This window comes from Mustelus asterias, chromosome 16, assembly GCF_964213995.1.
Source record: "Mustelus asterias chromosome 16, sMusAst1.hap1.1, whole genome shotgun sequence".
Classification (NCBI taxonomy): domain Eukaryota; kingdom Metazoa; phylum Chordata; class Chondrichthyes; order Carcharhiniformes; family Triakidae; genus Mustelus; species Mustelus asterias.
In genome coordinates this window covers 87,268,609-87,283,214 of record NC_135816.1, presented here as the reverse complement: position 1 = coordinate 87,283,214, position 14,606 = coordinate 87,268,609, and the positions used below count along the sequence as shown (strand labels likewise).

The 14,606-nt window shown below is 55.4% G+C and overlaps 2 non-coding genes across 2 annotated transcripts; one reads left to right on the top strand and one right to left on the bottom strand.

Moving 5' to 3' along the window:
* Nucleotides 1–2,189: 2,189 nt before the first annotated feature.
* trnat-agu (transfer RNA threonine (anticodon AGU)) lies at nucleotides 2,190–2,263 on the bottom strand. The gene has a single exon. It is a non-coding gene; the product is annotated as a tRNA-Thr (tRNA).
* A 594-nt stretch (nucleotides 2,264–2,857) lies between these two features.
* On the top strand, nucleotides 2,858–2,930 carry trnav-uac (transfer RNA valine (anticodon UAC)). Its single transcript has one exon. It is a non-coding gene; the product is annotated as a tRNA-Val (tRNA).
* Nucleotides 2,931–14,606: the final 11,676 nt, after the last annotated feature.

The following is a 14,606-nucleotide window of genomic DNA, read 5'->3' as shown; positions in this document are numbered from 1 at the left end:
GGTGCGGCTGGGGCCGATCAAGGACGGCAGTGGGAACTTGTGCATGGAGTCAGAAGAGATAGGAGAGGTGATGAATAAATAATTTTCTTCGGTGTTCACTAAGGAGAGGGGCCATGTTTTTGAGGAAGAGAAGGTGTCACAGGCTGATAGGCTGGAGGAAGTAGATGTTCGGAGGGAAGATGTACTAGCAATTTTGAATAAACTGAAAGTTGATAAGTCCCCTGGGCCTGATGAAATATATCCTAGGATTCTTTGGGAGGCAAGGGATGAGATAGCAGAGCCTTTGGCATTGATCTTTGGGTCCTCACTGTCCACCGGGGTGGTGCCAGAGGACTGGAGAATGGCGAATGTGGTTCCTCTGTTTAAGAAAGGGAATAGAAATGACCCTGGTAATTATAGGCCGGTTAGTCTTAGTTCGGTGGTTGGTAAGTTGATGGAAAAGGTCCTCAGGGATAGGATTTACGACCATTTAGAAAGATGCAGTTTAATCCGGGATAGTCAGCACGGATTTGTGAAGGGCAAGTCTTGCCTCACAAATTTGATAGAATTTTTTGAGGAGGTAACTAAGTGTGTAGATGAAGGTAGTGCAGTTGATGTCATATACATGGATTTTAGTAAGGCGTTTGATAAAGTCCCCCACGGTCGGCTTATGAAGAAAGTAAGGATGTGTGGGATAGAGGGAAATTTGGCCGATTGGATAGGTAACTGGTTTTCTAACAGAAGACAGAGGGTGGTGGTGGATGGAAAATTTTCGGACTGGAAACCGGTTACCAGCGGAGTGCCACAGGGATCAGTGCTTGGTCCTCTGCTCTTTGTAATTTTTATAAATGACTTGGAGGAGGGGGCTGAAGGGTGGATCAGTAAATTTGCTGATGACACCAAGATTGGTGGAGTAGTGGATGAGGTGGAGGGCTGTTGTAGGCTGCAAAGAGATATAGATAGGATGCAGAGCTGGGCTGAAAAATGGCAAATGGAGTTTAACCCTGGGGTTAAATCGCACGGGATAAAAGGTGAGCTAGCTAGATGGGTGGAGAACTGGCTTAGCCATAGAAGACAGAGGGTAGCAGAGGAGGGGTCTTTTTCCGGTTGGAGGTCTGTGACTCGTGGTGTTCCGCAGGGCTCTGTACTGGGACCTCTGCTGTTTGTGAGATATATATAAATGATTTGGAGGAAGATGTAGCTGGTCTGATTAGTAAGTTTGCGGACGACACAAAGATTGCTGGAGTTGGGGATAGTGATGAACATTGTCAGAGAATACAGCAGGGTATAGATAGGCTGGATCATTGGGCGGAGAAATGGCAGATGGAATTTAATCCAGATAAATGCAAAGTGATGCATTTCGGTAGATCTAATGTAAGGGGGAGCTATACAATAAATGGCAGAACCATCAGGAGTATAGACACACAGAGGGACCTGGGTGTACAAGTCCACAGATCCTTAAAGGTGGCAGCACAGGTGGAGAGGGTGGTGAAGAAGGCATATGGCATGCTTGCCTTTATTGGACAGGGCATAGAATATAACAGGTGGCATATGATGTTGCAGCTGTATAGAACGTTGGTTAGGCCACATTTGGAATACTGCGACCAATTCTGGACGCACTCCCTCAGCACTGACCCTCTGGAGCACTCCCTCAGCACTGACCCTCTGACAGTGCAGCACTCCCTCAGTACTGACCCTCCGACAGTACACCACTCCCTCAGGACTGAACCTCTGACAGTGCGGCACTCACTCAAGACTGACCCTCTGACAGTGCAGCACTCCCTCAGTACTGACCCTCCGACAGTACACCACTCCCTCAGGACTGAACCTCTGACAGTGCGGCACTCACTCAAGACTGACCCTCCGACAGTACACCACTCCCTCAGCACTGACCCTCTGACAGTGTGGCACTCCCTCAGCACTGACCCTCTGACAGTGCGGCACTCACTCAAGACTGCCCCTCTGACAGTACAGCACTCCCTCAGTACTGACCCTCTGACAGTGCCGCACTCCCTCAGTACTGACCCTCTGACAGTACAGCACTCCCTCAGTACTGACCCTCTGACAGTGCCGCACTCAGTACTGACCCTCTGACAGTGCAGCACTCCCTCAGGACTGACCTTCTGATAGTGCAGCCCTGACACTCTGACACTCCCTCAGTACTGACCCAAGAGTGAATTTCTCAGAGTTGCAAAATGCAACATGCACAAAGGTACCGCTGAGATTTGAACTCACGATCTCCTGTTTACTAGACAGGTACTTTAACCAACTAAGCCACGGCACCTACAGAAAACAAATGTTATAATTTGTCATAAAATTAAAAGGAAAATCCTGTGGATGCTGCAACCTGAAACCATCTGGTCCTTCGAGCTGCTTCACTATTTACTAAGGCCATGGCTGATCTCTTTCTGTTGGCTTCCACATTCTCCATATTCCCCTCCCCCTCCCCGATAATCTTTAATTCTCTCACTCAACAAATATCGAACTCCCTCCGCCAGGAAAATATTCAGTGACCCCGTCCTCCAGCACCTTCTGAGGCAGAGTTTAAAAGTGGCACAAGCCTCTGAGAGAAAACAAATCTAATCATCTCTTGTCCTAAAAGGGCGCCCCCTAATGTTCAAACAGCGCCCCCTTGTTTTGGCCTCACCCACAAGAGGAAACATCTTTTCCACCTCCACCTTCCCAAGACCGTTCAGCATCTTAGAAACTTTAATCCAGTCACCCCTTCACTTTCCTAAACTCCAGCTGAAAGAAGCCCAGTCTGTCCAACCCAACCTCATGAGAAAACCCGCTCATTCCAGGGAGCAATCCATTAACTACCCACCGCCACCCCCCCGGCCCTGAACTGCCTCCAGCTCATTTACATTCACAGTCATGTGGCTCCATAGTGTAGTGGTTATCACGTCTGCCTTACACGCAGAAGGTCCTGGGTTCGAAGACCAGTGGAGCCAGTGGTATTTTGTTCCTATACCCAGAGAGCAATGGAACTGCCTTGAACTCGCTGTTCTTTCACAGTGACTTGTCCTTTGAATAGTCAGATGCTAACAAATGCAGAGGACCTGAGAGACTTGGGTTCTTGTCCAGATATCCCTGAAAGTAGAAAGATAGATAATAAGGTGGCGAACTCAGCTCAAGGGACACTTGTCTTTATAGCCAAGACATAGAATATCAGAGCAGATTGGCTATGATGGAGTTGTATAAAACAGCTGAAGACCAAAGAATTGAACACTGACCCTTCACATCTGGGGAACAACTGCTCCTTATCCACTCTGTCCGTGCCCCTCATAATCTTGTCCACCTCAATCAGGTCGCCCCTCAGTCTTCTCTGCTCCAACGAAAATAATCCAAGCTTCCGCAACCTCTCTTCATAACTTCAATGCTCCGTCCCAGGCAGCATCCTGGTGAATCTTCTCTGCACCCTCTCCAGTGCAATCACATCCTTCCTAAAATGTGGTGACCAGAACTGCACACAGTGCTCCAGCTGTGGTCTCACCACAGTTCTATACAACTCCAACATGACTTCAACACAAACAGTTGACTTACTGTTGAACTCATAATAGGAATGAGAGAGGATCTAAAGTGGGTGATTTCATGAGGTCCTGGTTCTTCCAAATGATGAAATGCTCAAAACGATTTGACTTTTGGATATTTAGAAAGTTACAACAAATAATCATCTTGATCTCAAAGTGGATAATATCACACTTCCCCACCCCCATTAAAATCAACTCCCTCTCATAGTTTGCGCTCGAGCTCACTGTGAAAGTCAGCTAGCTCAAGGCAGGAAAAACATACATGCTGGGAAGCTTGGATAGTACAGTCAGAAAAGCATTGGAATTCTAATTTGAGGGTCCAGGGGTCAAGTCACTGTTTGGGTTTTGCTTTTCTTCCGCCCTGAACGCAATTGTTTGAGATGTGTTTCAAAATAGATGAACAGATAGAAACATAGAAACCCTACAGTGCAGAAGGAGGCCATTCGGCCCATCGAGTCTGCACCGACCATAATCCCACCCAGGCCCTACCCCCACACATTTTACCCGCTAATCCCTCTAACCTCCGCATCCCAGGACTCTACGGGACAATTTTTAACCTGGTCAATCAACCTAACCCGCACATCTTTGGACTGTGGGAGGAAACCGGAGCACCCGGAGGAAACCCACGCAGACACGAGGAGAATGTGCAAACTCCACACAGACAGCGACCCGAGCCGGGAATCGAACCCAGGTCCCTGGAGCTGTGAAGCAGCAGTGCTAACCACTGTGCTACCGTGCCGCCTCAGGGTCCCGGGTTCGATCCCTGGGTAGGATGTCCTTTAACAAATTCCTCACACGCGATTGACAATTCCAAGAGTCGCCGGCAGCAACATTCATCCATTTTAATAGGTGTTTGATGGCCGGAGCAGACAAAATGGGCCTCTGGGCTTCTTTTCCTGCTCGAGAACTGTGTGACGGGAAAGTATAATTTGAAAGAGATCGGTGCGAAGAGGTCTTAGAAACTTTAATCCAGTCACCCCTTCACTTTCCTAAACTCCAGCTGAAAGAAGCCCAGTCTGTCCAATCCAACCTCATGAGAGAACCCGCTCATTCCTCGCACATTCGGTGGATAAACACAAAGTCCAGTTTGGAACACAGATCAAGGCACCGCTGAGTTCTCAGAATCTCCTCTTTACCAGGCAAGCGCTTTTACCAAATAAACCACGGCATCAACAAAAAAGCTGGGTGAAAGTTATAATTTATTGATGAAGATAAAAGGAAATGAGTGTGGATGCTGGAATCTGAAACACAAACAGAAAATGCTGGAAGTCTCAGCGGGTCTGACAGTATCTGTGGGGAGGGAATAGAGACAACGTTTGGAGTTCATCTGCCTGAAGGCAGGGGGTGCAGGAAAAGGTAGGGACACCATTAGCTGTGGAGTTCCCATCAAATCGAGGGGTTGGTGATGGGGTTCACTTTAAGTTGCTGACTTTCATTTCTTTTGACTATTCTTGTGATTTTGTTGTTTCTTCTCCTGTGCCGGTTGCTAGGAAACACTTTTTCAGAATCTTTTCAATCTCCTTGTTTGCCATGATGAATTCCCCACTCTCTCCCTCTAACACACATTGCTTTTGTCTCCTCTCTTCCTGTTTAATAGACTTGTTGAAGCTTTTACTGTGAGTGTTTCTAATTGCTGAGAGATTTCTCTAATTGGACACTTTCCCCTTTGAATCCTTGTTCCTGGTCCTTTGCTGCATTGTAAAAACATCCCAATATTTTCTGCTGCCATTAATGTTGCTCCTTTGGAAATATTGTTCTTTCTATTGGACAGCTGAGCTGGAATGGCAGGATGCGCATGCGGAGTGCGGGAGAAGAAGGGGCGCGTGCGCAGTCCGTGCATGGAGGGCCGCATGCGCAGCGCGGAAACATGGGCGGGGCCTTAAACCCACCCTTGCCACCAACCCCACGGAAGCTGCGGCATCCAGTGGTCTGAGTCGTCATCAGGAGGCGTGGCCTGCAGTCAGCAGTAGGCGGGGCCTAGCCATGGTCAGTGGGCGGGGTTTGTGTCGTCATCAGGCTGCGGCTCTGTGTCGTCATCAGGCAATCACAGGAGTAAAAAGCCGGCATCCGGCACTGGCGCCTGCGCAGTCACCTAGGGGCGGGGCCCAGGCCTCAACAGGGGCGTGAGGGAGGCGTCGCTCATCGGCTGTGGGAGGCATCACACAGAACCAGCTCATCGACTGAGGGAGGAATCACACAGAACCAGCTGTTCGGCTGAGGGAGGAATCACACAGAACCAGCTGTTCGGCTGAGGGAGGAATCACACTGAACCAGCTGTTCGGCTGAGGGAGGAATCACACTGAACCAGCTGTTCGGCTGAGGGAGGAATCACACAGATGGATCTCATCGGCTCCCAGAGGAATCAGGCAGGAGGGTGGGAACCGGAGCAGCAGGTCAGTGGGTAAGATTTGGGGGTTCAGGTGCAGAGCTCCTTAAAATGCCACAAACAGGAGCAGAAATAGTCCAGAAGGCCAAAGGAATGCTGCCCTTCATATCGAAAGGGCTGGAGTATCGGGATGCAGATGTTATGCTGCAGTTGTACAAACCCCGAGTTAGAGGCCACTGAGAATCCTGTGAGCCGGGATGGACAGGATACCTTAGGAAATTGCTGGGCCTCTGACGGAAATCTTTGTCGCTTCTTTGGACACGGGTGAGGTCCCTGAGGATTGGAGGATAGCGAATGTGGTCCCGTTGTTTAAGAAGGGTAGCAGGGATAACCCAGGAAATTATAGGCCGGTGAGCTTGACGTCCGTGGTAGGGAAGTTGTTGGAGAGGATTCTTAGAGACATGATGTATGTGCATTTAGAACAGAACAATCTCATTAGTGACAGACAGCATGGTTTTGTAAGAGGGAGGTCGTGCCTTACAAATTTGGTGGAGTTTTTTGAGGAAGTGACAAAAACGGTTGATGAAGGAAGGGCCGTGGATGTCGTCTATATGGATTTCAGTAAGGCATTTGACAAAGTCCCACATGGCAGGTTGGTTAAGAAGGTTAAGGCTCATGGGATACAAGGAGAAGTGGCTCGATGGGTGGAGAACTGGCTTGGCCATAGGAGACAGAGGGTAGTGGTCGAAGGGTCTTTTTCCGGCTGGAGGTCTGTGACCAGTGGTGTTCCGCAGGGCTCTGTACTGGGACCTCTGCTATTTGTGATATATATAAATGATTTGGAAGAAGGTGTAACTGGTGTAATCAGCAAGTTTGCGGATGACACAAAGATGGCTGGAATTGCGGATAGCGAAGAGCATTGTCGGGCAATACAGCAGGATATAGATAGGCTGGAAAATTGGGCGGAGAGGTGGCAGATGGAATTTAATCCGGATAAATGCGAAGTGATGCATTTTGGAAGAAATAATGTAGGGAGGAGTTATGCAATAAATGGCAGAGTCATCAGGAGTATAGAAACACAGAGGGACCTAGGTGTGCAAGTCCACAAATCCTTGAAGGTGGCAACACAGGTGGAGAAGGTGGTGAAGAAGGCATATGGTATGCTTGCCTTTATAGGACGGGGTATAGAGTATAAAAGCTGGAGTCTGATGATGCAGCTGTATAGAACGCTGGTTAGGCCGCATTTGGAGTACTGCGTCCAGTTCTGGTCGCCGCACTACCAGAAGGACGTGGAGGCATTGGAGAGAGTGCAGAGAAGGTTTACCAGGATGTTGCCTGGTATGGAGGGTCTTAGCTATGAGGAGAGATTGGGTAGACTGGGGTTGTTCTCCTTGGAAAGACGGAGAATGAGGGGAGATCTAATAGAGGTGTACAAGATTATGAAGGGTATAGATAGGGTGAACAGTGGGAAGCTTTTTCCCAGGTCGGAGGTGACGATCACGAGGGGTCACGGGCTCAAGCTGAGAGGGGCGAAGTATAACTCAGACATCAGAGGGACGTTTTTTACACAGAGGGTGGTGGGGGCCTGGAATGCGCTGCCAAGTAGGGTGGTGGAGGCAGGCACGCTGACATAGTTTAAGACTTACCTGGATAGTCACATGAGCAGCCTGGGAATGGAGGGATACAAACGATTGGTCTAGTTGGACCAAGGAGCGGCACAGGCTTGGAGGGCCGAAGGCCTGTTTCCTGTGCTGTACTGTTCTTTGTTCTTTGAAGGGGGGGAGGTTTAACACAGATATCAGAAGGACATATTTCACACAGAGGGTCGTGGGGGCCTGGAATGTGTTGCCGGGCAAGGTGGTGGAGGCGGACACACTGGGAACGTTTAAGACTTATCTAGACAGCTATATGACCGGAGTGGGAATGGAGGGATACAAAAGAGTGGTCTAGTTTGGACCAGGGAGCGGCACGGGCTAATTGTTCCTTGTTTCTCGTATCAAGGCTTCATTCTATGATCATCTTGCTGGTGCCAGTACAGAGCGAGACTGCGGATAGTTGGGAACCTGTCTCGGGGGCAGGGAATTCATATGGTGTTCATGGAAGTGGAAATGACTCGGGTTGGGAAGCATTTTCCGATCAGGGCCATTGTGATCTCCTGGACTCGTTTCGATCGCCTCAGGGGGTCGGAGAGGAATTTCCCAGATTTTTTTTTTCCCCATATTGGCCCTGGGGTTTTTCACTCTGGGTTTTCGCCTCTCCCTGGGGATCACATGGTCTGGAATAGGGGGGTGGGGGTGAGTTAATAGGTTGTAATGAACAAAGCATCGTAGCTGTGAGGGACAGCTCGGTGGATAGGATATTAGGATGTAGATAGGCTGGAAAATTGGGCGGGGATCCTGGATTCAGGATTCAATCCTGGACCGGGGAGCGGCGCGGGCTTGGAGGGCCGAAGGGCCTGTTCCTGTGCTGTATTGTTCTTTGTTCTTTGTTGTTCTTTTAACCCTGGAGGGAGCTCAACGCAGGTTGACAAGAATCATCCCTGGACTTCAGGGGTTCAGTTCCACGCAGAGATTAGACAAATTAGCCCTTTATTGTCTCCAATTCGGAAGGCTGAGGGGTGATCTGATAGAAATCTACAAAATATTTCCTGGGAAGGACAGGGTGGATCAGGACAAACTGTTGCCACGAGTTGGGGCCAAGCCATTGCGGAGAGTTGTTGGAAAACACTTCTACCCGCAGAGACTGGAGGAGGGTTGGAACTCTCTTCCTCAAACGCCGCTGGATGCTGCTTCAATTGTGAGCTTTCAGTCTGAGACAGACACATTTTTATTGAGCAGGGGGATCAAGGGATATGGGCCCAGGGCAGGTACATGGGGTCAGGACACAGATCAGCCATGATCTTATTGAATGGCAGAGCGGGATCGAGGGGCTGAATGCTCAACTCCTCTTATTGTGTTCCTAGATGAAGCTCATCGGCTACGTGAGGAATCGCGCAGACGGTGCTCATCGGCTACAGGAGGAATCACGCAGACGGTGCTCATCGGCTACGGGAGGAATCATGCAGATGGTGCTATTCGGTTATGGGAGGAATCGCGCAGACGGTGCTCCTTGGTTCCAGGGGAGGTAACACGCCACTCACACTTTCTGACTTACACACAGATATATACATATTCTCTCTCACTCAGTCCCTCATTCATTCACACATGCTCACTGTCACACACACACACATTCACACAGCCTCTGTCACATCATGCACTCACACACACAGAATAAGACACAAAAATACACTCACACACACAAACACACTCACACACGCTCACACACACATGTCAGGGGAGTGCAGTGTGTGCGGTCAGTCAGGGGAGTGCGGGGGCTGTGAGTGCGGCCAGTCAGGGGAGTGCGGGTGCTGTGTATGTGGTCAGTTAGCGGAGTGTGGGTGCAGTGGTTGTGGCCAGTCGGGGGAGTGCGGATGCAGTGTGTGCGGCCAGTCAGGGGAGTGCAGGTGCTGTGAGTGCGGCCAGTCAGGGGAGTGCGGGTGCAGTGAGTGCGGTCAGTCAGGGGAGTGTGGATGCAGTGAGTGCAGTCAGTCAGGGGAATATGGATGCAGTGAGTGCGACCTGTCAGGGGAGTGTGGATGCAGTGAGTGCGGTCAGTCAGGGGAGTGTGGGTGCAGTGAGTCCGGCTAGTCAGGGGAGTGTGGGTGCAGTGAGTGCGGTCAGTTAGGGGAGTGTGGATGCAGTGAGTGCAGTCAGTCAGGGGAGTGCGGTGAGTGTGGCCAGTCAGAGGAGGGCGGGTGCAGTGAATGCGGCCAGTCAGGGGCGTGCGGTGAGTGCGGCCAGTCAGGGGAGTGCGGGTGCAGTGAGTGCGGCCAGTCAGGGGAGAGCGGGTGCAGTGAGTGTGGTCAGTCAGGGGTGTGCGGGGGCAGTGAGTGTTGACAGTCAGGGGAGAGCGGGTGCAGTAATTACGGTCAGTCAGGGGAGTGCGGGTGCAGTGAGTGTGGCCAGTCGGGAGTGGGGCTGCAGTGAGTCCGGCCAGTCGGGGGAGTGCGGGGGCAGAGAGTGCGGCCAGTCAGGAGAGCGCGGGTGCTGTGAGTGCGGTCTGTCAGTGGAGTGCGGGGGCAGTGAGTGTGGCCAGTCAGGGGAGTGCGGGTGCAGTGAGTGCGGTCAGTCGGGGGAGTGCGGTGAATGCGGCCAGTCAGAGGAATGCGGGTGCAGTGAGTGCGGCCAGTCAGGGGAGTGCAGGTGCAGTGAGTGCGGCCAGTCAGGGGAGTCCGGGTGCAGTGAGTGCGGTCAGTCAGGTGAGTGCGGATGCAGTGAGTGCGGCCAGTCACGGGAGTCCGGGTGCAGTGAGTGCGGTCAGTCAGGGGAGTGCGTGTGCAGTGACTGCGGCCAGTCAGGGGAGTGCGGGTGCGGTCAGTCAGGGGAGTGTGGGCGCAGTGAGTGCAGCCTGTCAGGGGAGTGCGGATGCTGTGAGTGCGGTCAGTCAGGGGAGTGTGGGCGCAGTGAGTGCGACCAGTCAGGGGAGTGTGGGTGCAGTGAGTGCGGCCAGTCAGGGGAGTGCGTGTGCAGTGACTGCGGCCAGTCAGGGGAGTGCGGGTGCTGTGAGTGCGGTCAGTCAGGGGAGTGTGGGCGCAGTGAGTGCGCCCAGTCAGGGGAGTGTGGGTGCAGTGAGTGCGGTCAGTCAGGGGAGTGTGGGTGCAGTGAGTGCGGTCAGTCAGGGGAGTGTGGGAGCAGTGAGTGCGGTCAGTCAGGGGAGTGTGGATGCAGTGAGTGCGGTCAGTCAGGGGAGTGCGGGCGCAGTGAGTGCGGCCAGTCAGGGGAGTGTGGGTGCAGTGAATGTGGTCAGTTAGCGGAGTGTGGGTGCAGTGGTTGTGGCCAGTCGGGGGAGTGCGGGGGCAGTGAGTGCGGCCAGTCAGGGAAGTGCAGGTGCTGCGAGTGCGGCCAGTCAGGGGAGTGTGGGTGCGGTGAGTGCGGCCACACAGGGGAGTGTGGCCAGTCAGGGGAGTGCGGGTGCAGTGAGTGCGGCCAGTCAGGGCAGTGCGGGGGCAGTGAGTGCGGCCAGTCAGGGGAGTGCGGGTGCAGTGAGTGCGGCCAGTCAGCGGAGTGCGGGTGCAGTGAGTGCGGCCAGTCAGCGGAGTGCGGGTGCAGTGAGTGCGGCCAGTCAGGGCAGTGCGGGTGCTGTGACTGCGGTCAGTCAGGGGAGTTCGGGTGCAGAGAGTGCGGCAAGTCAGGGGAGTGCGGGCGCAGTGAGTGCGGTCAGTCAGGGGAGTTCGGGTGCAGAGAGTGCGGCAAGTCAGGGGAGTCCGGGTGCAGTGAGTGCGGTCAGTCAGGTGAGTGCGGATGCAGTGAGTGCGGCCAGTCACGGGAGTCCGGGTGCAGTGAGTGTGGCCAGTCAGGGGAGTGCGGGGGCAGTGAGTGCGGTCAGTCAGGGGAGTGTGGATGCAGTGAGTGCGGTCAGTCAGGGGAGTGTGGATGCAGTGAGTGCGGTCAGTCAGGGGAGTGTGGATGCAGTGAGTGCGGTTAGTCAGGGGAGTGTGGGTGCAGTGAGTGCGGTCAGTCAGGGGAGTGCGGGTGCAGTGAGTGCGGCTAGTCAGGGGAGTGTGGGTGCAGTGAGTGCGGTCAGTCAGGGGAGTGCGGTGAGTGCGGCCAGTCAGAGGAGTGTGGATTCTGTGAGTGCGGTCAGTCAGGGGAGTGTGGATTCTGTGAGTGCGGTCAGTCAGGGGAGTGTGGGTGCAGTGAGTGCGGCTAGTCAGGGGAGTGTGGGTGCAGTGAGTGCGGTCAGTCAGGGGAGTGCGGTGAGTGCGGCCAGTCAGAGGAGTGCGGGTGCAGTGAGTGCGGCCAGTCAGGGGAGTGTGGATGCAGTGAGTGCGGTCAGTCAGGGGAGTGCGGTGAGTGCGGCCAGTCAGAGGAGTGCGGGTGCAGTGAGTGCGGCCAGTCAGGGGAGTGCGGTGAGTGCGGCCAGTCAGGGGAATGCAGGTGCAGTGAGTGCGGCCAGTCAGGGGAGTCCGGGTGCAGTGAGTGCGGTCAGTCAGGTGAGTGCGGATGCAGTGAGTGTGGCCAGTCAGGGGAGTGCGGGGGCAGTGAGTGCGGCCAGTCAGGGGAGTGCGGGGGCAGTGAGTGCGGCCAGTCAGGGGAGTGCGGTGAGTGCGGCCACTCAGAGGAGTGCGGGTGCAGTGAGTGCGGCCAGTCAGGGGAGTGCGGTGAGTGCGGCCAGTCAGGGGAGTGCGGGTGCAGTGAGTGCGGCCAGTCAGTGGAGTGTGGATGCAGTGAGTGCGGCCAGTCAGGGGAGTGCGGGTGCAGTGAGTGCGGCCAGTCAGGGGAGTGCGGGTGCAGTGAGTGTGGTCAGTCAGGGGTGTGCGGGGGCAGTGAGTGTTGTCAGTCAGGGGAGTGTGGGTGCAGTTAGTGCGGTCAGTCAGGGGAGAGCGGGTGCAGTAATTCCGGTCAGTCAGGGGAGTGCGGGTGCAGTGAGTGTGGCCAGTCGGGAGTGGGGCTGCTGTGAGTCCGGCCAGTCGGGGGAGTGCGGGGGCAGAGAGTGCGGCCAGTCAGGGGAGCGCGGGTGCTGTGAGTGCGGTCAGTCAGTGGAGTGCGGGGGCAGTGAGTGTGGCCAGTCAGGGGAGTGCGGGTGCGGTGAGTGCGGTCAGTCAGGGGAGTGCGGTGAGTGCGGCCAGTCAGAGGAGTGCGGGTGCAGTGAGTGCGGCCAGTCAGGGGAGTGCGGTGAGTGCGGCCAGTCAGGGGAGTGCAGGTGCAGTGAGTGCGGCCAGTCAGGGGAGTCCGGGTGCAGTGAGTGCGGTCAGTCAGGTGAGTGCGGATGCAGTGAGTGCGGCCAGTCACGGGAGTCCGGGTGCAGTGAGTGCGGTCAGTCAGCGGGGTTCGGGTGCAGTGAGTGCGGCCAGTCAGGGGAGTGCGGGTCTTGTGAGTGCGGTCAGTCAGGGGAGTGTGGGCGCAGTGAGTGCGGTCAGTCAGGGGAGTGTGGGCACAGTGAGTGCGACCAGGGGAGTGTGGGTGCAGTGAGTGCGGCCAGTCAGGGGAGTGCGTGTGCAGTGACTGCGGTCAGTCAGGGGAGTGTGGGCGCAGTGAGTGCGACCAGTCAGGGGAGTGTGGGTGCAGTGAGTGCGGTCAGTCAGGGGAGTGTGGGAGCAGTGAGTGCGGTCAGTCAGGGGAGTGTGGATGCAGTGATTGCGGTCAGCCAGGGGAGTGTGGGTGCAGTGAGTGCGGCACGTCAGGGGAGAGCGGGTGCTGTGAGTGCGGTCAGTCAGGGGAGTGCGGGCGCAGTGAGTACGGCCAGTCAGGGGAGTTCGGGTGCAGTGAATGTGGTCAGTTAGCGGAGTGTGGGTGCAGTGGTTGTGGCCAGTCGGGGGAGTGCGGGCGCAGTGAGTGCGGCCAGTTAGGGAAGTGCAGGTGCAGTGAGTGCGGTCAGTCAGGGGAGTGTAGGTGCGGAGAGTGCGGCCACTCAGCGGAGTGCGGGTGCAGTGAGTGCGGTCAGTCAGGGGAGTGCGGTGAGTGCGGCCAGTCAGAGGAGTGCGGGTGCAGTGTGTGCGACCAGTCAGGGGAGTGTGGGTGCAGTGAGTGCGGCCAGTCAGGGGAGTGCGGGTGCAGTGAGTGCGGCCAGTCAGCGGAGTGCGGGTGCAGTGAGTGCGGGTGCAGTGAGTGCGGCCAGTCAGGGGAGTGTGGGTGCTGTGACTGCGGTCAGTCAGGGGAGTGCGGGTGCAGTGAGTGATGTCAGTCAGGGGAGTGTGGATGCAGTGAGTGCGGCCAGTCAGGGGGGTTCGGGTGCAGTGAGTGCGGCCAGTCAGGGGAGTGCGGGTGCTGTGTATGTGGTCAGTTAGCGGAGTGTGCGTGCAGTGGTTGTGGCCAGTCGGGGGAGTGCGGATGCAGTGTGTGCGGCCAGTCAGGTGAGTGCGGGTGCAGTGAGTGCAGCCAGTCAGGGAAGTGCAGGTGCTGTGGGTGCGGCCAGTCAGGGGAGTGCAAGTGCCGTGAGTGCGGCCAGTCAGGGGAGTGCGGGTGCAGTGAGTGATGTCAGTCAGGGGAGTGTGGATGCAGTGAGTGCGACCTGTCAGGGGAGTGCGGGTGCAGTGAGTGCAGTCAGTCAGGGGAGTGTGGGTGCAGTGAGTGCGGCTAGTCAGGGGAGTGTGGGTGCAGTGAGTGCGGTCAGTCAGGGGAGTGCGGTGAGTGCGGCCAGTCAGAGGAGGGCAGGTGCAGTGAATGCGGCCAGTCAGGGGAGTGCGGTGAGTGCGGCCAGTCAGGGGAGTGCGGGTGCAGTGAGTGCGGCCAGTCAGGGGAGTGTGGGGGCAGAGAGTGCGGCCAGTCAAGGGAGCGCGGGTGCTGTGAGTGCGGTCAGTCAGGGGAGTGCGGGTGCAGTGAGTGCGGCCAGTCAGGGGAGTGCGTGTGCAGTTACTGCGGCCAGTCAGGGGAGTGTGGACGCAGTGAGTGCGACCAGTCAGGAGAGTGTGCGTGCAGTGAGTGCGTTCAGTCAGGGGAGTGTGGGAGCAGTGAGTGCGGTCAGTCAGGGGAGTGTGGATGCAGTGAGTGCGGTCAGTCAGGGGAGTCTGGGTGCAGTGAGTGCGGCACGTCAGGGGAGTGCGGGTGCTGTGAGTGCGGCCAGTTGGGGGTGCGGGTGCTGGGACTGCGGTCAGTCAGGGGAGTGCGCGCGCAGTGAGTACGGCCAGTCAGGGGAGTTCGGGTGCAGTGACTGCGGCCAGTCAGGGGAGTGCGGGTGCAGTGAGTGCGGTCAGTCAGGGGAGTGTGGGCGCAGTGAGTGCGGTCAGTCAGGGG